Genomic DNA, 20,969 nt, shown 5'->3' with positions numbered 1-20,969 from the left:
TCATTTGTAATATTTACTTGCAACGATTTAGGTTTCCTTTCAGGTCACTGTAAGAAAAAGCATAACTTCAGTAGCACATCCTGTTGGTACCTGCTTGGGATGATATCTAAGAAGGGACTTGCATCCAAGGAGAAAATGCCCCTGGACAAGGCCAGGTGGGATGGGGCCCCAGTCTAGTGGGTGACATCCCTGCTCACGGCAGGTTGGAAGGCTGGAACCAGATGATCTTTAGGGTGCCTTCCAACCCAACCCATTCTACTCTATGATTCTAAGGACAATCCACAGAAACAAGAAACTGTGCCCTAAAATATCAGTTGTGCACAGCAGCACAAGGTCCTTGAATTCAAACTGTTCAACATTATGTTGTGAGAACATCTCCAAATGCCCAGAGAAGGTCTTTCTCCAGCTCTGCCTGCTGCTCACCAGGGTAACAGAGAGCAGTGTGGTGGTCAAGAAGAATCTTCTCTTGTTTGGAGTTCTCCACTCTTAAGTATTTGCAGAGCTTTGAACCACAAAGTGCTGTGGGTTATTGATGGATTGCTGATATGTGTGGCTACAGGGTGCCCCAGGGTCTGTATCCTCCTCGTGGATGCTTCAGCTTCTCTCCCCATCTCAAGCACTCTCAGGTGAGTGGTGACCTGGTTTCAACAAGGAGCTGCCATGACAAATCACGTGGCAGTCACAGACGTTGCAAACTCAAGCCAAAGAGTCATTCTCAGATGCTTGGCAAACGCCAGACCACAGAAACTCAATGTGTTGTAAGATTCCACTTGGTCCCATAATGATGGGTGGGAAAAAGGAGGAGGATTATCCGTAGACCTCAAAGTGCTTTACAAAGGGAGACAAATGCTGCTATTCCCATTTATTGGATAGGGCAATGGCAAGCTGAGACTTGCACGAAGTCACCCAATTAATCAGCCAGAAAACTGCCACTGAAACCCATGTTCTGGTCTAAACAGGTTCTCAGACTGCCCTCATCACTGGAATATCTGAGTACCCTCCAGTAGCACATGAGAATTTGGGCATGCCCACGCTGGCTGATGCAAACAGCTGCCTCTCCATCCAGCCCCCTTCTCAGCCAGCTGGACACCAGCCATCTCCAGGTGGAATGTAGCCACATTCACACCGTCCTGAGCCCGGATGTACAAATCCCACCACAAGCTGGGGTGAAAGCTCAACCCACCCCCACCCTAACTCAGCTCTGTGGCTTCCAGGGTGCAGCTTGGTTATGGGGCATGGACAAAGCAGATGCAAGACTATCTCTGAGAGCAGACAGATATTTCCTTATCCTAAATCCAGTTTCATCATCTGTACTGCCCTTCAGAGAATGTCCTTTGCTTTAGTTCCCACTGAGACATGGAGACAGAGCACAAACGTGCTGGTTATCTGGTCATGGCTCCGTGGAGGAGAGATTTGGAAGATGACACTTAAACAGGGATATTTGGATACACCACCACAAAAAAAAGGAAAACATCCCAAATATATTTAGTAAGTCAGGAAAAAGGAAAGAGAAGGAGAGCGTCTCTAAACTCAAGATCTATTTGTCACAAGCAAGAGTACGAAAAAATAGGTAACAATGACCTGAAGGAAGACTAGCTGTTATTACAGGGCATTATACTGGCAAAGTTCCTGTACACCACAACAATAGCTCTCTCCAGACTTCTCTTCCCTTCTAAAGCATGAGGAAACACCAGTGCATTTAAGCCTCAACTCCCTGGCAGACAGCATCACTTCCTTGTGAGAGCTGACACAGCCACGGGAAGGCTGTTCTTTGCAGCAGCTACAAAAGCCCTGTGTGACCCAGCAGGTCTGACGTAGAGCTGAAGAAATGAGTCCTGCTCCAAGGAAGCTAAAAATCCCAAGGTGCCCTGAGAGCTCATCCTGGACTACTCATGCTCCCAGGTTTAGAAATCCTTTGAGGGTTGCTGAGTTCACACGAACCACTCCCAGCTCTGGAAGTCCAGCTCTGCTCACCCTGACTTTGTTTTCCTCCCCGGGCACCCACATCCATCGTCTGCCAGCAGTGGGCCATTGGTCAAGGTGGGCTTTCTCTGATGCTCTTCCCTGTTTCTGGATCCAGATCCCTGCTGTCAAGGACGGTGGCTTCACTCACTCCTGCCCCTTCTCCTGGGGCAAGCAGGGCAGCCCGCGGTTCTCTGCAGCTTTGCGTTTGTTGGACTTTAGTGCCAAGCCCTGAGCGAACGCACAGCTCGTGCCTGCGCAGAGAGGGCACGGGCGCTGCTGGAACAACGGACCTGCTTAACTTGGCCACATCATCCAGGAAGTTTGTGGCACAGCTGCAAATAAAATCCAGACCTTTTGCCTTTTGGGGCTGTTCTTCACAACAACACTGCTCTTCCTCTGGGCATCTGGGCTTGTTATCTTATTGGGATGAGCTACTCAGCAAGTCTCCTTAAAGGGAAAGAGCCACGCTTTCATTCTTTAGAGAAAAAGACACCACCTACATCAGAAAACCCCACAGATTCTTGCAATTATTGCCATGCATGGACAGCTTTCCCTCCCTTTGTGATCTTTACCACTTCCTCACCATATGGAAAAGGCCTGATCCTGATGAAAATAGTCATGGTTCCAGAAACGCCACCCAGACAATGTTGATTTACCTCCACAAAGGATGTGGCCCAGTGCTTTTGGCCAGACTTTCCTGCAGGCAGCCAGTCCCATCCCTGCCTCCTCCACCCAGAAGGCTGGGAAAGTCAAGTGACAATAAGTCTGCTCAGCTTCACCTGGCCCACCCAGGGAACAGCTATTTCTGTACAGACACGGAAAACCCAAGCCCTGTCCCTTTAATCTAACATCTCATGCATGTTACTAAACCTAATTTGAAAAAAAAGAAAAAAAACTAACCTGAAAATAGCATTAAAGGAAGCAAAGGATTTGAACTGCACTATATTTTTAAGATAGTCTTTCTGGAAAACACTGTATTTAAAAAATACCCCTTCTACCATGAGGTTTCTGAAACTATAGAGCCATCCCAAGCTCCTCTGAGATAGGGCTTGTAATTAGGAACTGAGTAATGGAGTAAACACAATTGGCTTTGTATTAAGAGGCAATGTGTCTGTGTCTTATTGCCCCACTCCAGAGGGGTTTGGGGCTATTTGTGCTGGAAATTAAAGCTAAGAGCAGTGATGATGAAGGTGGCTCACCCTCCATGCCTGACAGAAGGATGGTATCTCAGGGTACAAATCTCCCAGGGGCTTTGGAGGAAAAAACACAACTTTAGAGAATTTAAGGTCCCCTGTCTCCCACACCTGCAGCACTGTTGATTTAAGGTGAGAGCCTGCAACCTGATGTGTTTGGGAGAGCAGCTGTTGAGCTGTGGCGGGCAGAGGCTGAACACTGCACCCTCCTCTTAAGTGAAGTGATACCAACTCAAGACTATTCTAACAATAAGATCTCATTCCTTCATATTCGCTTGACATATTCCTATTAAAGGGATGGCAAAACCAGGGAAACAGAAGTTTCCATGGTGGTTTTATGCCAGGCATAAATATCTATGTCAAAGCCTTTCAGGCCTCTTTGCATTCCCAGAGCAAGGACCAAATCTGACTTTGGATTTTTAAATTTTCTTCCAATTTGATGGTGTGAAATCTGACAGCCAGGCAGATATGTCTGCCTTGATCTTTGGTGTGGATCTCCTGTTGCACTCCCCTCTGTCTTCCCATGCCTCAATAGGGGAAAGTAAAACTGCTGTCCAGAACCATTCAACACAGCATCTCAGGTCTGTAAACTCAGGAGTTGCCTCCTGGAGCTCTGGAAGATTCTGACCCAATCTCAAAACTGGGTATAAAGCCCATATTCATACGGCGAGCACACATGCTTGGAGCATCTGCATAAACATATGGCAGTTCCACATCCCACTCACCAGCTTCCTGGGCTGAACACACGGAAGTTTTGTGAGAACCAGCAGTTTCTGAGCCCTGGGTTTCTGCCTCTCATCCCTGAAGCACAGTCCTTCCTTGGCTCTCTGAGAGATACCACTACCCTCCTAATCTGGCAGTTCTTGCACGGAGTCTTTCTGAATCCTTACTCTTCCATAGCCTTTTTTGCAGGTCAAGCTCCTCTCTGCCTGCCCTGACAATCTCTTTCCTCACCTTCCCATTGCAAACAGACGTGTTATCTCCACTTAATCCCAAATGCTGAGAAGAATCATTTCCAGGATCAGTAACTACACTTCACATATCTTGGGATTGTGCTGGGCTGCTAATCTGCAGAGCTCATTGCAAATTTTTCCAGCTGTATCTTTTGTTTAATGAAAGATGTTTTGCCAAAGGAGCCATTTTCCTTAAATATACTTCTTTGACGCAGAACTTCTAAAACTTTTGGCTATTGTTTCTGACGGTATCATTTTTCCTGTCTTATCAACATTTTCTGTGCAAACATACCCACCTATCAGCATGTTTTCCATGTTAGCAACCAAACTTGAGTCCAACATTCCTTCTGCTACTGCTGAGAAAGCAACAAACCACACAGAATGGATTTAAACAAATCATGTAGCTGTGGAGAGACCCTTCTGTGTCATTCTGTGCCTGTGCCTATGCCACTCACAGGGCACATTAGTTTAAACTCTTAGAAACTCCCAGAGATGGAGATCTCTGCATCATCAGTTCCAGCATCTCCCGCTCTTTATGGATACAGTTTTCCTAAACTCTCACCTCCTCTGTTTGGCTGACAATTAAACCAAGTGGGTCTTGTCCTTCCCCATGCAAATAGACCCATGACCACTGCACTCTTTTACCAGACCCCTTTCAGCTACTGTCTTCACAAGTGAAGCCTCTCATAGCTCTCCTCAGTCTTTTCTAGACTAAACAAATCCAATTTAAAAAATAATCCTGACAGGTCATGTTTTGTGAAACCTGTTACCAGTCCTGTTGTCCTCCTCCAGACTTCCTCTGGAGTTTACATCTTATTTGAAGTCTGGAGTGTGGATCTGAGGCCTGGGCCTCTCCAGCACCACAAGGACCTCCACACAGAGGGTGTTCTTAATATCCCTTCTAATAACAAGTATCTTTCTGGCCACAGCATCACATGATGGTGGACTTAGACTGGAGCTTGTCCTCTACCAGCTCCCCTGGCATAGTACCAGGACCTTGACCTGATTCCTTATGTGTGTTTTTATTATGCACTTCCTTTTTTCGACTAAGGTTATTTCTAAAGTGTATTCATTAACATTTAAGAACATTTAAGATCAATCCTCCTCCCAATGCTGGGGTTTTCCAGCCTATTTTGGTTTAGCCATCTGCTCCACCATCCAGTTAACACAGAAACAAATGAACTGCAAGCAGCACAGACTTCTGTGGATGGTCCTCTCACTTTGACAGTGAATCATGCCTGCCTAATCCTCAAGGGTGTTATTCCAACTGATGGCTGAAAAATAGCAATTATGCTGATAGGTATCATTTCTGATACCAAGAGCAGTCCAAAGAAGCCTGAAGCCAAGAGTGATACCAGTGAATAATAGGTGAATCCCTGCTCATCCCCCCATACCGAGAAACAGGCTTGAGCACCAAGTCCTGAAACTACACTCTCTCCTTTTTTTTTTTTTACAAGAGGACAGCAGCAAAGCTGGATTATTCATGGCTGTGAAAGCAGGATGGGCACATCAGTATGCCCCTAAAGCCAAGATGATGAGCTAACCAACTTTGTATTGTTAGAAGAGTCCCCACCTACACTTTCACACAAAGGGCTGATTAGCTCATGCAAAACTCTGGGAGGATGCCATCTTTCATCGCTACCAGAAGATGTTTAATATATGTTAAGTTGCCAACAATTAAGTGTTTGTGTGTGTGTACACACAGCCCAGGAGCTGCACACCGTGCTGGGGCAGAGTCCTGTGCTGGGCACAGAGTCCACAGTGCCTGGGGTCCTTGCACCACTCCTGCAATGTCCTGCTGCAAGGGAGCCATGAACACTCCATGGTCCGAGCCACTGATGGAAATACTGAATGCACTAAAACACACAGGAATAAGGATGTGAAGCATCAGTGCCTCATGGCACAGAACTTCTCTCAAAACCACTGGGTTTACATTGCTGCCAGGGTCACCTCTATGAGAAGTGCTGCGTGGCCCAAAAGGGAAATGAGCAGGTGGGAGGAACTGGGAAGAAAAGTCCTCTGAGGTAACACATCCCCCTGTTCCTCCATTGGTGAAGCCATGCTGTTCAGAGGAACAGATGGACTAAGGCTGCATAGAGCCCATCGTTTGTGAACCAACGATAACGTACTTGTCCACTTTCAGCGTTCTCACAGTGCAAACAGCTAGAACGATCTCTTTATATCACAGATCTTATGTCCCAGACGGACACAAATGAGAATCAAAGGAAGAAATCCTCTCCAGTATGAGAAAACAGAAAAGTCAGCGATGCATTTGCTATGTTCCAATGGCATACCTTGTCCTCAGTTAACATAGGAAGTAATGTCTTCTCACTGTCTGTTTCTGCACTCTTCTTCCATGGTCCTTGTTGAAGATTTGCAGGATGTCAGGAATGCCCTATGCTCCCCATTAGCTTAACAGTTACCTGGAAAACAAAGTGACCAAAAAAGTCATGCATAGAAATGCACTTTTGACTAACATATAACAATATATTGATATATTTTCTGACTACAGCCTGAAAGCAGTAACAGACACAGAGGTGTATCACAAAAATGTTTGCTTGAAAATAGGAGAACTTTTTTTGTCTTACTTATACAGGGAGACAGCAGTTATTACATATAGAGGATTTTTCCACCTGGACCACCTGTATTCTAAGGAGTGGATGCTGAGGATGTGTCACCTGCATCACCTCTTCCCAGGGATGATGGGCAAATCAAGCCCATGGGGGAATCTCTGTAAACTCATGCCCTACAGCTTGTGGGGAAGAATTATCCCAGAATAACTTTGGTCTGTTTCTGACAAAGAATAACTGGCTGAATCCCAAATGATTACATCCCTGTAGAACCTTGCAGCAGTTATGGTTCTGGGAGCTGGGCTCCAGCACAGCCCATTTACCTGGTAGGATCTCCCAGTCCCGAGCCCACCATGGTTCCTCTTTCAGACAGACCAGGACCTCTCCATCACTGTGTGTTCACAGCAGATGCACCAAGTGAGGCAAAGAGAGAGTTTGCGGAGGCAGGCAGCTCCCTCTGCTTCCTCAGGCCACTGCTTGCACTTAACAGAGCATTTTTACTCTGTGGAAGTCTTTGCACCAAATGACTTTGTCCTAATCACTGCACTGCCTCCGTTATCACCCGCACAAACATTCCCTTCAGATCAACATACCGGCTGGGCCAGGAATCACACAATTGATGTTTTGCTTTCCACTACCTTATCTAAATCCAGTTACTGCTCAAAATGAGACTAAGTCAACAGACTTAATTGAATGAAAAGGCTGTGAGACAACCTGGAGATTTGTGGCTGTGTGTGTCCATGCAGGAGTTAACCACTGCACAAACACTTTGCCACAAATGGAGCCGGGCTGAGCGGGATCGGTTTCTCCTCAGCCTGGAAGCTCCCGACATGCCAGGGTTGTGTGAGGCATTGTTGGGGCTGGCAGGAGGATTTAGACAGCACCACAAACAATGTACCACCATGGAGAAAAGCTGGGGATGGACAATGGAGGAGCCCATCAGCAAACACTTCTTCTTGCTGCCTAGATTAGGAGATAGCAGAGATCTCAGAGTAATGGCCAAAAATAATTGCTCCCCTGTAATCGCTGCTGTCCAGATATGTGAAATAGCCCTAGGAAACCCACTGGGAGCAGCAGGTTGCTTGATATCCTTAGTTCTTGCCGGGGAGGCAGCTGCCAGACTCCAGATGTCCCCAGTGGTCAGCTCTTGCAGGCATCACAGGATTTCCCAGGCTGTACAGCCATGGCATTCCTTCTGCGGTTCAGGAGAGAAAGGTCTAAATGAAACATGTGGGAATAGCCACACTGGTCAGACCCTTGCTCCTCCTCATCTGTCCTCCTGTCTTCAATGGAGACCATGAACATACTCTAGGGAAAGACCATTAAACCTGAACTGGGCCATAGCAAGGATTCAGTCCCCACTGTGACAGTGCTGTGCCAGGATTCTCCAGGGCTGCAGGAGGAAAAGGACACAGCCTTACCCTGCGGTTACAGCCTGCCCTGGCAAAATCTGTGCCTCTCCTTTTCCTACCACCTGCTTGGCTCAGAGGCCCCACATTGGCATCCAGTGCTGCTGCTGTTCAGGGAGGCTGGAGTGGGAATGTTCAGGTTCACGCCAATGGTTCATCTTGGCCACTGCCCGAAGGGAGTCTGAGGCTGCAAACCTCCTAAAATAGACGTTAAGTATCTTCTAATACAACATGACTCACTACTTTCCTGGCTGGGAGGACTCTCTCGGGTGATGGAGAACCTGAATCAGGTTCTTCAGTAGGCAGTGATGGCCTGATGGACATCTCAAGGTGACTTTGCCATGAGCCATTTTAGCGGGGGGGCTGAACATGGATTTTGGCTGAAAAGCTCATCCCATTTTCCAGAGAGAGACCATGCCTTGCACAGGCCACCCACTTGTCACCACATGCTGGCTTGGCGCCAGGACATTTGGCTGTAAAAATGCAGCTGTGGTGGTGTCCCTTAAAGAAAAGAGGGCACTAACCCAGCTAGATCCTTCCTCCCAACAGGAGTTCTTGCCCTTTGGCGTGCCACACGAGCAGACAGCACAACTTTTCCAGCAAAGTCAGGAAGGATGGGAAAGCTGATGAGCTTTGTGCTCAGGTGCACATGGCCAGAGTGCTACACAATGTCAAAAGAAGCTGCTGCTGAATGCCTGGGATTCGGGATACAACAATAACACACAGCACTATATTTCATCCTTTTAACAAGTGCTGAATATGCAAAGGCTCCTTTCCCAGCTTCTGTCCTCATCTTGGAAGCTGGGGAAAAGCTGTGTGTATAATTATTTTCAGATGCCATTCACGTTATTGATTATCTGAGTAGGATGCACAAATAATGGCAGCTAATGCCAGAGCAGAGGTCGAATGAAGCTCACTCCCTTTTGGGAAAAGCTGAAAGAAACCCACCGTGTGAATGGGTCATTGAAAACAGCCTGGGATATATTCCCTACAGTCACTCCAAAAGTTCAAGGCCAGGGGAAAAAAAGGAAAAAAAAAAAAAAAAAGAAGCTGTCTCTGTATTCACTAAACTTCTAATATCTGAAAGTGCTTAAAAAACCACTCACACTTCTTTTCATATGCTCATGGAAAAACACACTAAGCTTTTGACTCGATGGTTTTGTTTTTCCAGCGAGTCCCTTCCAGGCTCCACGCGCCCTCTCACAGTCACGTCTGCTGGGTGAGCTGGGAGCTGACAAACTTGAGAGGAGCTCTCTGTGATTTTGCCACATCGGGTTTCAAGTATCAGCTTGCTGGAAGTGTGGCGGAGAGGGAGGAGGGAGGGAAGTGGTGCGAGCTTTGCCAGCACACCTGCACAAGCTTTGGGCTCTCCTGGACACTCTGTGTGCTAATGATGTATAACCTGCAGAGCCTGGCAGCTCACTCGCTGAAGACTCTACCAGACAGCCTGTGCATGCCTCTGATTCCTCATTTCTTAAAACAAGTAAGAAACTGCCCCCCACTCCCAGCCCCATGATGTAGGTAAATGCCCAGGATGGAAACCAAGATGTGCTCAGCTGGGCAGAGCTTCTACCAAGGCAAGGGACAAATGACAATTTAATTATGGTGCTTTAGGTATATGCAATTCCTCTTATAAAGCAAAAGGGAGGAAAAAAGCTGAAAGAGAGACAGAGTTCATTTCAGCTCCAACGTTCTGTTAATTTTTCTTTTCACTATTAGAGATGCATCTGGATCCTATTTCTAACCCACTCTCAAATTTGCTCAAATTAAAATCCCAGATCACTGCTGTGTTTTCAAGTTGAAGTGTGCGTAGTAGCCAAGGTTTATATTGCAATTTCTGGAGTTATGGAATGATGAGCTCCAAAAGCGGAAAGTCTGTTGTATGCCTGAGTCCTGGGGAAAAAAAACCTGGTTGGCATCAGTGTTATTTGGAATTGGAGCCCATGTATAGAATAAATAGCCCTGAAGTTCAAACACAGCTACATTTTACGTGTGATTCTGCCCACTGGAGCTGGTCAGTGCGGAAGAGCAAAGGCTGCCATGCGGGAGATGTAGGAATGGGAAGTGCTATTTAATTATAAAGCCTGGATATTTTCCAACTTTCCCCTGACATTTAAAAGTTCCTCCATCTGTTTGGGGGCTTATTTTAATACGAAGTTCACTTTCTGACTAAAACAGCACTTGCTTTGAAATACCTGCACTTCCTCTATTTCTCCCCGAATCCCAGTCCAGCATCCTGCTTATGTCTAAATCCAGTGGTCTCATTAGACTGGAAACACCATAGCTCTCATGGAGTTATGAATCCCCCATATTCTCTGGGCTTTCATCTCTGCCATGACAATTCCCAGCCTCTGCCAGGTGAAGCCAGCCAGCCAATATTTATGGAAAATGAACAGACTAATCATTTCCAATAGCGGGCCACAATTATGATATAATTACAGCAGTTTACACTGACATCCAAGTGGACGGATATGAGCCAAAAAATTGGAGTAATGGCTCCACCCATCTACCACCCAAATGTAAACAAGCCAGCATGGTTAAAAAGAGGACTGGAAGTCAGGCCTGGGGTGTTCTCGTTCAGCTGTGTTATGGTGGGATAGCCAAACTTCCACACAACCTTCCTGCCAGGCAATTCATCCAGCCCTAAGCTGACCTTACCTCACTCAGAAAGTTCAGCGGCTTCTCTCAATATCAGCTTCTTTTTAAACAGGGCTAGAAGTGCACTATGGTCAATAAGAGCAAGAGATACTATTTTGGAGATTGGGTGTTGCACGATCATGATTTAAACCTGTTAACTACATAAAACGCAGCTCAGCCCAAGCCATGGTTGATCCTGGTTTTGTGTGTACGTGTAGGCAGGGAAACAGTGGCAGGGAGGAAGGGAGTCCTGAGAAGAGCCCTGAAGTTACCCTTAAAACTTTCTTCCTTGCCCCTCTCCAAGTTGGCCTAAATTCAACTAAATTAAAGTATTCCTCAAATTACATTTCCAGTAAATTCACAACCCTGAACAAACCAGCATCTGCTGTTTGTTGAGGCATCTTCGTGTGCCATGGTTGATCCGTTCTTCCTGGTACCATCACCTGGAGAAAAAGGCTGCTGCTCAGCTTCCAGTTCCCACTCCTAACCACGAGACCAGCTTGGCCTAAGCACGGCCTGTGCCTGCATCTCTGGATACCACAAGCCTCCTCAAAGGGACTGGCTCAGAGGAGGGAGCTCTTGTGGAGCCTGGGGCACTTCATACCAGCGAGGGTCTGGCCTGTGAACACTTGCCCTGTGGAGTGAGGACAAATAAAGGCCCATGCTCTGAAGCGTGGTGAGCTCCAGCCTCCTAAGCTGTATGAAATCCCGCTTCCTCTCCACTTGTGCTAAATGTAAAAACAGAAACAAACACACCTAAATAAACAGAAAAGCAGAGAGCAGAAGGGGAGGGAGGCTGTGGTGCACGCCAACTAGTACAGAGAGATATTTTCTATTTGCGGTCCTCTGTGTCAGACCTTGCCATGTCACGTGGACCAGAATGTGAGTGGGAGACTTGTTGGACACACTGGCTTTACTAATGTCTCACAATTGCAGAAACACCTGCTTTATGTTATTATTTTTTTATATTATTTTTTATATTATTTTTTTGCTGGTCCACAACAAAATTCTTCCCTGGTCAACAGTTCTCAGCAGACCTCCTTTCTTCCTTCTCTGTGGATGGCTTGAATCACTGGTTTCTAAATCCTGGGCCACCACAACATCACACTGAAACCTCCTTGAGTAGGAGGGCACATCAGAAGGCAGAAAGGCCAGTTCTGCTCAGAATTATGCCAAATGTTGGCTAGAGGACCAAACCCACATGAGGCTGCTCATGGCCAGGTGGGGGGAGCGGGCAGAGGGGTTACCCAGCCCAAAGGGACTGGTCTGTCAGACCCATCTGTTTTCAACATGAACCCCCCTTGCCCACACCTCTGCAACTCACACCACTCCAGCCACCGCGAGTTATTGCTCTTGGTCTCCACTGCTTCCTGTGAAGCTGGAATGGGTCTGAGGCAGCGTCCAATGAAACCAAAGGGAGCCTTTCCATTAACTCAATGGGCTCTGGATCAGGCCCAACATCTGTTTGGCCCTCTCTGTACACAGCACAGCCAATTTATTCTTTATCCATTCCTGGGCCTCTCTCTCCAATAGCATCCATATTTTTCCTACTTATGGTTGTCATTAGCCCCACTAAGCACCACCCCAAGAAGGAGACTGCCTGTGCCCCTTTGGCAGCCAATCCCCTGGAACGGCACAGCGATGAGTGCTGCCCCAACCCCTTATCATTTCAGCAAGGCTTTCCTCTCTCCTTGTTCAGGTTTCAAGCACATCCCTTTGAGCTGCCAAGCTCTTCCTACTCTCCCCTTCCCACCAAGTAATGAACTGGTTGTGCCTTCTCTTCTACTGAAAATCTGATGAAGAATCAGTGCCAAGATAAAACAACAAGGTCCAAAAGCCTGTAAGACACCTGAAGAGCACTGCCAGAGCAGGGACAGGCTCTCTGAACAGCCATTTCCACCTTGGTTGATGATAGCCCACACAATGGGTTCCCTAGAGAACTGGAGTATGAGGGAGAACAGCCAACACTCCTTTGTCCTCTATTGGAGTCCAGGGCTACAGTAAGAGACCAAGCAATAATTCTTCAAACTGGCTGTATCAGACCACAGAATATCTCATATTGGGCAGGACCCATAAAGTTCATTGAGTCCAACTCCCTGCCTCCTCACAGGACTATTTAAAACTAAACCATACGACTACAAGCATCATCTACTCCTTGAACTCTGACAGGCTTGGTGCTGTTACAGCTTCCCTGGAGTTCCTTCCCCACCAGCTCCATACCTCCTCACATGTGAATTTATGCGTTCTGCCAGTTCACAGCACTTCAGTTTCCAACCATTCCCACCAAATTTGTGACTCATGTTGCAGATACAAATTATGGGACTGGGCACAAGTCTTCTCTTGGTCCCACAGTGACAGCGACAGCAATGGTCCACAAGACGCCATCCACTCACTGAACAATACACAGGATTAATTTCTTTATGACTTTGCCGAGCCCTTGGATTCCAGGATCTTGTTCTCAACCAGCATACATGGATTCCCATGCTGTGACATGCATGTCATTGCTAAGCAGAGCAACAGCCTTCGCTCACAAGGCAAGCTGCTTCTAACAGCAGAAAAACAAGTCTCCAGTGCTAAGTGTAGAGATTCTTCCAGGCATGGAGCTGCAGATTCATTCTGGGCATTGCCATTGCCTAAGTGAGAACCCCACGCAAAAACACCTCCCCAACATACCCCCGAAATCACATGGGTTTGGAAATGGGAGCGTGTCGCCTGGGGCCAGATGTGGGGACTGGCAGGCTGCTGGCACTGTGCAGAGGCACATCTGCATGTCAGGCAGTTACTCATTCCTGCATACTTCCCTGATAAAATCTGGATTGCCTAAAGCGGGTATTTTCACTCCAGTTTCCTTATCAAGGTATTTACCACCTCCTGTCTGTATCTTGCAGACTGAGGGTGTTAAATGCTCCCTTATTCTTTCCCTATACAGGGAGCAGGAGCACGTGGGAGCTGGAGCTGCCATACGGGATGGGATTTCTAACCCCACCGGAGCAGTGTGTGGCTGCTGGCCTGGGCTCCGTGGGATCTCACCCTCTTTGTACCTGGGATGTTGCTCTGTTGATCCTCGCTGTCTTCCTGCAGCTGGCAGGCTCCTTCCTGTGTTTTGGGGTGTTTGTTGTGGTGTTTTCTGGTAGTCCCTGATCACATTTTAGAAGCTGTTGTGTCCTGTGCAGGGTTCTCTCCCGGTGTGGCTGTTGTACAGCTCTAGGAAGAGAAGAATAGTTTGGGATGAAGTTATCTCAGGACTAACAGAAGTGTATATGGAAACTCAATATATGCACATAACATCTTTTTCTCCCCAAAGCAAAAAGCAGATCTCTGTCTCTTAAATATCAGCACTGAGATAGGCCCACAATCACAAAGGTACTTGGAATTTTGAGCAGTCCCGTTCCAAGAGCAGCCCATACCTCTTTCCCACCCACTGCTGATATCAATCACCTATTTTAGCCATCGGCTCTCCAATGCCCCTCTTCCTTTGGGAGAGCACCACCTTGAACCCTTCACAGGGTGTCCTTGAGGGCTCTGCTGTTCCCCTCTTAGCTTCATAAAAGGGGAAAAAGAGGGACATGTTATGAAACACAGTATCCTAAAAACATATTCATTTCCTTGAAGAAAAATACTACTGGTTTACTCATTGGGGAAACCTAAGCAACAGATCTGTTTCAGTTTGGTTTCACAAACATGGGAAATATTTCATCAGTTTAAGAACAACATTTGTGGAGATTGATCAGCTGGGTTCACACTGCCTTGAGGGAGGATGTAGTTTATTTTGGGATGCTGATTCTACAGACAAGGCTGTCCTCAGCCCCTCCTGTAAGCATTATGCTATAGGCATATAGCTTGTGCCAGTCAGACTTAAAGCTTTTCAGCTAAATTCAAAAAGAATGAAATGAAATGCAACTTGATTTCAAAAATGCCACCAAGTTATTTTAGCTCAAAAAAAACCCCAGTGTAGAGCTTTACAGACTTTGTATAGGAAGATTTTCTTCTGGCATTTTTGCTGCATTTTTGAGATGGTGCTTGGGATGCAGGAAAAAAAAAAATCAGAACTATCACATGGGGTAGATTCCTAATTTGAAATTTCTATCTCGATATAGGCTGGCTGAAGGAAGCGAGCTCTCTCCAGCTGCCTTTCCTAGAGAACTGCCCAACTGCTACCAACTTGGGCAAACTTGTTTAAATCCCACCACTACACCTCCAGACACATGATGTGCTCTTGGGATGCTGGACAATGCTTAATGAGAGCCAGGGAAGAGCCCTGCTTTAGTGTTGAACCCCTCTGCTGGCAGACAGAAGACTTGGATCTGAGGTTGTTGTCTCACTTGGCAGTGCCCATCCTGGTGAGAGCCCTCTGAACCAGATGGGCAAAGCAAGCCCTGTCAATGGCAGCAGTCCAAGAGAGCCAGGCAGGGTTCACAGTTTGGTTTTTCCCCTCCCTTTACTGTTTGGACAAGCCAACATTGAAATCAGAGAGAGCGCTGCTATCAGTGGTGGCGTTAATTGGGTGCCAATTGCAACAAAGACAGGATGACAACAATGCTGCTTGGGACTGTATCCTGCATCCAAGCTCTAGCTAGGCTAAAACCAGCTCTAGACGTGGCCACTCTTGCTGCGATTTCTCCTCGGACTCTCTCAGGAGCTGCAATATTTTGGAGGTGTCGTGCACCTGCTGCAACCCCTGCCCGGGTGCCCAGAGTGTGGGGAGGAGCAGCCTGGAGACCCCTCAAGCCAGAAGTACAGGAAGGCAGAGGCTTTTGCCCTGCCCTGCAACTTCCAGAGACAGTGCATGAGAATAAAATGTAGGGAACCATGTAGTGTGAGAGAGTAACTCAAAAATTACTCCTGTAGTGAAGAAACCACATAATATATTCAAGATGTCAGAGGTTAGCCATGGTGCATGTGAATCATGCTGCAAATACCTCACCTTTAACTCTGCCGTCGTAATTAGATTACAAAGTTTTTATTACGGTTTTAAATTCTGCCTTTATAGGTTGCTGTCCAGCTGTGCACTTAAATCTGGTTTTATCACACTTTCTGAGCTCATCACATTTAATTCTGCCCCTACAATGCTGGATTAACTTTAAGGGTCGCTGAAGTCAGAAGTCACTCACCCTTGCCCTACTAATGGATTCACAGCAGCCCTGCACGGCCCGAGCAGTGACGTGTACAGTAACCCAAATTTATCATGGAGCGGAGGGGAAGGAGAAGGGGGGTGTTTGTTTATTTACTCCTCTGCTGGGTTCGCTGTCGGGACATTTGCAGAGATTACAGCCTGTTGCAATGCAGTCTGCCCAGCACTGCTCTGGGAGCTGAAAGGCAGAATATTTAGGTCTGCCTGGGAGAAGGGATGGCTGATAAATGAGGCCCATAGACCTGTATCACCTGAGGAAATGATCAACTCTCTCCATCCAGAAATCACACCCTGCTGCCCCACTCGCTCTTGCCAGAACTCCCATTTTGTGGGTCCCATCTCTGAGATTTGAGGCAGTCCCAGAAGAATGAAAAAACATTATTTTTTTTCTAAGGGTGCCTTCTTTGTCATTGCCTATCATCAAGAAAGCAGGACAGAGCACAAATGAAACTCATCTAAACAGTGTTCATCCCCAGGTTTTACCTCAATCTGTTTTCATTCTCTGACCAGCAAAGATCAGAGAGGTTGGTGTTAGGTACCCCCAAAACAAGATCATTCATTGCCGTGAAAAAATCATGCTGTAAATAAGGAAATAAAGGGGAAATCATATTCTATTTAAAAAATCCCAAACCATGGAGGAATAAGGTGCTAAAGGTCCAAGTGATTTACATGAAGTCGCAGGGAGTCTGAAAGGGATCTGGGAAATCGAACTTGCTCCAGCAGAAAGGACATTTCTCTCTTTCTTGCTGAGGAATACTTTATCAGGACAGACCTGAACCAGAGATGGACAGCAGGGAATTTAGTGGAAAGTGGAGGGCAAACTTTGTCGCTGAGTAATGCCACGACAATTTTTGACCTTCGCCATTCCATGACTAGACACATTTTTGGAACCCAGGTTAATAATCTTCAGCAATATACAACCTTCTCCCATGGAATGCACGGTGATTAGGGCAAAGAATTTCACATGGTCACAAAATATCTATCTCAGAGTCCTGGGCTTATAAAATACTCTATTTCCTCCATTAATTGTGTCCACGTGGAGCTGTAACTAAGTAGCTGCAACAAATAAAACCAAAGTAATATTGTTTCCTTTTAAAATATTTCACTTAATTTGTGGAAGAAGTTTGGGCTCATTAAAAATAGGCCATCTCCCATGAGGGCTTTTTCCTTTTCTCCTCCGAGCCCCTGGCCCAATCCTCAGTAACATGTAAAGCAGCACGTTGCTCCTTGGCACAGCCCTGGCTGGAGCCGCTCTCCCGCTCGGCTCGGCAGCTCCTGGGCAGGCAGAGCTCGCTTGGCCAAGCAGCTCCTGATGTGCCATTGCCCTGAGAGGAACAGTCCCCGACTGAGATTTCCTCCTTCCCTCTCCAGCTCATTAGGAAACTCTACTCCTTGTTCCTATGGAAAGATGCGACTGTCATAATCCCTCCGTTTCTTGTGGGGAAGTAACAATATGTTGACTGCAACCAGAGGTGCAAGCAAAGCCCAGTCCTGAGCTAGAGACTACCTGAAAGCACCGTGCAGGCAAGTTGGCTGCTTCTGGTGCCTCTCAGACTGTTCCCTGCTCCTCCAGAGTCAGCCAAGTCAGTCAGCTGCATCAGGGTGACATCAGGAACTGCTGTCTCGTCACCAGACTGTGGCAGCTCCTCTCCCTCAGCTGATGTCAGTCACAAAATGGGCACAAAGCACACAAGGCAGAGGTAAAGAGTCACCTGGAGCAAGGGTTCCAGGCTGCCCGAACAACCTCCAGAAGACACCAAATGATTCCACATTCCTTTCCTGGGGAACATCGTTTTTCCTCCTCCACTTTTCCAAGTCCACTCCTCCGAAGGGCTGCACCCTCAACCACTACTCTCTCTGAGCAAAACCAGGACAATATGCAGTGATTCCACAGTCCCTTGTGAACACTCCCACGGGTCAGCCCTGAAAAGTGCTTGTGCTGCAGTGGGACTGGGGTAATGCCCCAAGGGTGGATGAGGGAAGGATTTGAGCAAAGGGGGGCCACACAAGCACATGCTTGCTGAAGTTAGAGAAAGCTTACATCGTGATCTCCTCTGCACTGCCACATTTCACAAGGTCCCCTGTTGGCACCGAACATCCTTCCCCTCTCCCCCCCTACTGATGTGGCTCCAAATGCTCATCAGGTATGCACGCTTCAGCTCTGTTTTATGAAGACATTTCCATAAAATTAGAACCTATGATCTCTCTCCGAGTTTCTCCTTTTCTCTTGTGGGCTCAGTCACATGGGAGAAGAATTTACGCCAGTGTCACCAGGCAACAGCCAAACTATTTGTGAGGGCATCCCCGACAAAAGGAGTTTAGAGGCTCCCCCAATGCTGGGTCACTCCAGTTCTTCTCACGGGTTTTGTTCTCCTTCTGGGGGAAAAGCCACATCTGGAAAATTACTGATGTCCTGCTGTTCACTATGGACACCACTGGGAACTGGAATATGGTCTTGTAAACTGTGATTAGATCTACAAAGTAAACTCTCATTATGACCTCTCTCAAGGTCTTTAAAAACACGTTTCCCTAACTGCTATGATTACATCCAAATTCTTTCATTTTAATAATAACAATATTATCTACATTTTCCTCTCTCCCTCCTCCTTTTTCTGATCATAATCTTGTTACTCACAGTAGAAAAATCATTCCATAATTCTCTTTTCTCCCAGTGGACTTGATCTCTGGGCATGACACTCTCCTCCCACCAGAAATCAGTGTAAACATAAACAGCTCCTCTGCCCTGGATGAGCTGAACCTGAGGCGTGGGGCTTTTCTGGACCATGTGAAAAAGTCACTATCATCAGATTCTCATTAGCATCAGCATCATCATCATCAGCGCTATTATTGCCTATGTTAGAGCCCCCCTTAGAGATGACAGTCAAGACCAAGGCCTGCTGAGTGTTCAGATGCTGTACAAACACAACATAGGGCAATCCTTGCCCTCCACAGCCTGAAATATCTCTGACACTCTCAGGACCCAGCTCAATTACTCCCTGTCACTGCCATTCCTCTGCTGCCTCTCTGTAGGATTTGAACTATTCCTTCTGCAGCCCCTGTGACCACCACCATGGCTGTACCAAATTTCTCCTCTCGACACACAGCAACAGCCCAGACTTGCCGTCACTCAGCTCCACCAAACACTCCCAGCAACTGACTGGGATGGCAGTGAGGTTTTGCCCAAAACCTTATCCCCACTATAAAAGCCATGGGAGAACTTGAGTGGGAAGGAAATTTCTGCCCCAAGTATGTTTATTCCAGAGTATAATGTTCTGCTCCAGGCAGGCAGGCAGCAGTCCCAGGTGACTTCAAAAGAACTAATTCAGGATCACCTCTGAGCCGAGAGGGAGAGCTAGACCTGCCAACTCTGCAAGGACCAGTTTAGGAACTGCAGCACCTGGGAAAAGGCATCTAACCTCAGCAGGATAGCTCGGCCCAAGTCATTCTGGCATTCTCTGAGGGACAACGTGCAAAACTCACATACCTGACTGGGAGCTGTGCTTTGCTTGTATCAGATCTGCAAAGACTCATGTGATGGTGTTAAATATTTAAAACATTATGATTGCAACAGAATATCCCACTCGGATGACTCATGGGAACCAAGGAGGTAAAAATATCCAGCAGCAGTTCCCTGTGCAGCAGGACTGTGTGCAGGTCACATCTGTCTATACAGGCATTTTCTGGATCATGTTCTCAGGGAGTGTTAAAGAGAGACATAAATGAACACTTGGTTTGAAGGCCTGAATCATTTGACTTTGATAAGATTTTATCTTGATAAACATAGAATTGATTGACATCTCATATTTCTTGGGTTTAATGAGCTCATAACTGCACTTTAATTGGTTTAATTACCAGAGCATAATATTGCAGGTATGTAATGCAGACCTGTAATATTGAGTTATACAATATATTCTATTTGCTGTACATCATAAATTACAACATGCAGTGTAACACAGTTTTTCATGAGAATTATTACCAGGATTATCAGTAGTGACTATTCAGCGACATGAATAGAAATTTCCTTTAAGTAATGTCTTCAGGATTCGCCCTCCTTGTATAAGCTTCTAAGAACAACATTCATCTGAGGAAAATGTGAAGGCTGTGAAATATGAAATTATTTCTAGGCTAGGGTGGGATTTGGCTTCAGCAAGCTCAGGGTCTAAGTTCCTCCAAGATGTTTAGGCACCTCACTCCCATTTCAAATTTCCATGTTTGCGTCAGAAATACAGTTTTTCCTCTAGCTTTTTCCAAGGCTGGCTCAACGCTCACAGCATTTTCTCAATCTATTTATTGTCCACACTTTGGAAATCACTGTTAACAGTCCCCCAGTGTTTTCCTACTATAATTGTTTGGGTCTCTCCAGTGACACCATTAGCAGCTGGGAGAAGCACCGGAGTGTGGAATTGCGTCTTTAATTATCTTTCCATTGTGAGCAGGGATGCCATGTGCCCAGGCAGTTATTACACCTGACAAGGACAATGTACTTACAATGGGTGTTTATACAGGCTAATTCCTTACAAAAATACCTTGACAGAAAGTGCTCCACCTGCCTCATGCTCCCTATTGCAATTGCTAATTAATATTATTGTGCTGAAAATGATCCTATCAACTAAAGCCTCTTCTGTCATAACTGCTGCTCCCTGCCCAGCTATGCCTAATTAACCTGCTGCTGACTCACTCAGCAGGAAGGATGTTCAGCAGACCTGGTCTCCTGCTCTGTTTTACAGAGTCTTTGCTCAGCTCAGTCTCCCTGAAGCTGTCACAGCTGCCTCCGCTCGAGTCCTGCTGCTGACTCAGGGTCTAAAACCATAGTCAGGTTCCTGGTAAAGTTCTCCTGGGTTTAACCACTCAGTAGAGTGGCCATACACACACATTCGAAGCCAAGCACCATCTGATTCCCTTTTCCAGTCACACTAGCTAAAATATAGCTGTGAGGGCAAACTTAGTCTGCAGGACACTGCACACCATGGCTGCAGCTTTTGTGAATTTTCTGTGTATTTGTCAAACTAAAATGATGTTTACAGTGCTGGCATAAAGAAGACCTGAGCCTTCAAAGTGAATCAGACTGGAATTACTCTGCAGTTCTCTGGGAATTGTGCTGGGGACTAGGG

At 46.6% G+C, this 20,969-nt stretch overlaps 1 protein-coding gene and 1 long non-coding RNA gene across 4 annotated transcripts in view; one reads left to right on the top strand and one right to left on the bottom strand.

Moving 5' to 3' along the window:
* Positions 1–20,969, bottom strand: part of LOC121674716 — a 158,490-nt gene that overhangs the window by 12,633 nt on the left and 124,888 nt on the right. For all 3 annotated transcript variants that reach the window (XR_006019801.1, XR_006019800.1, XR_006019802.1), the window contains 2 exons: positions 13,769–13,931; positions 6,406–6,534 (listed from right to left, as the gene is read on the bottom strand). This is a non-coding gene — a long non-coding RNA (uncharacterized LOC121674716). The remainder of the gene's footprint in view (positions 1–6,405; positions 6,535–13,768; positions 13,932–20,969) is intronic.
* The window catches only part of BMP2 (bone morphogenetic protein 2), a 122,635-nt gene that overhangs the window by 83,863 nt on the left and 17,803 nt on the right, over positions 1–20,969 (top strand). The window lies entirely within an intron of this gene.

This window comes from Corvus kubaryi, unplaced genomic scaffold (genome assembly GCF_017639235.1).
Source record: "Corvus kubaryi isolate FWS band 111438036 unplaced genomic scaffold, C.kubaryi_AGA036_p1.0 70, whole genome shotgun sequence".
In the NCBI taxonomy this organism is placed as follows: domain Eukaryota; kingdom Metazoa; phylum Chordata; class Aves; order Passeriformes; family Corvidae; genus Corvus; species Corvus kubaryi.
This window is presented reverse-complemented; position numbering and strand designations above follow the sequence as displayed.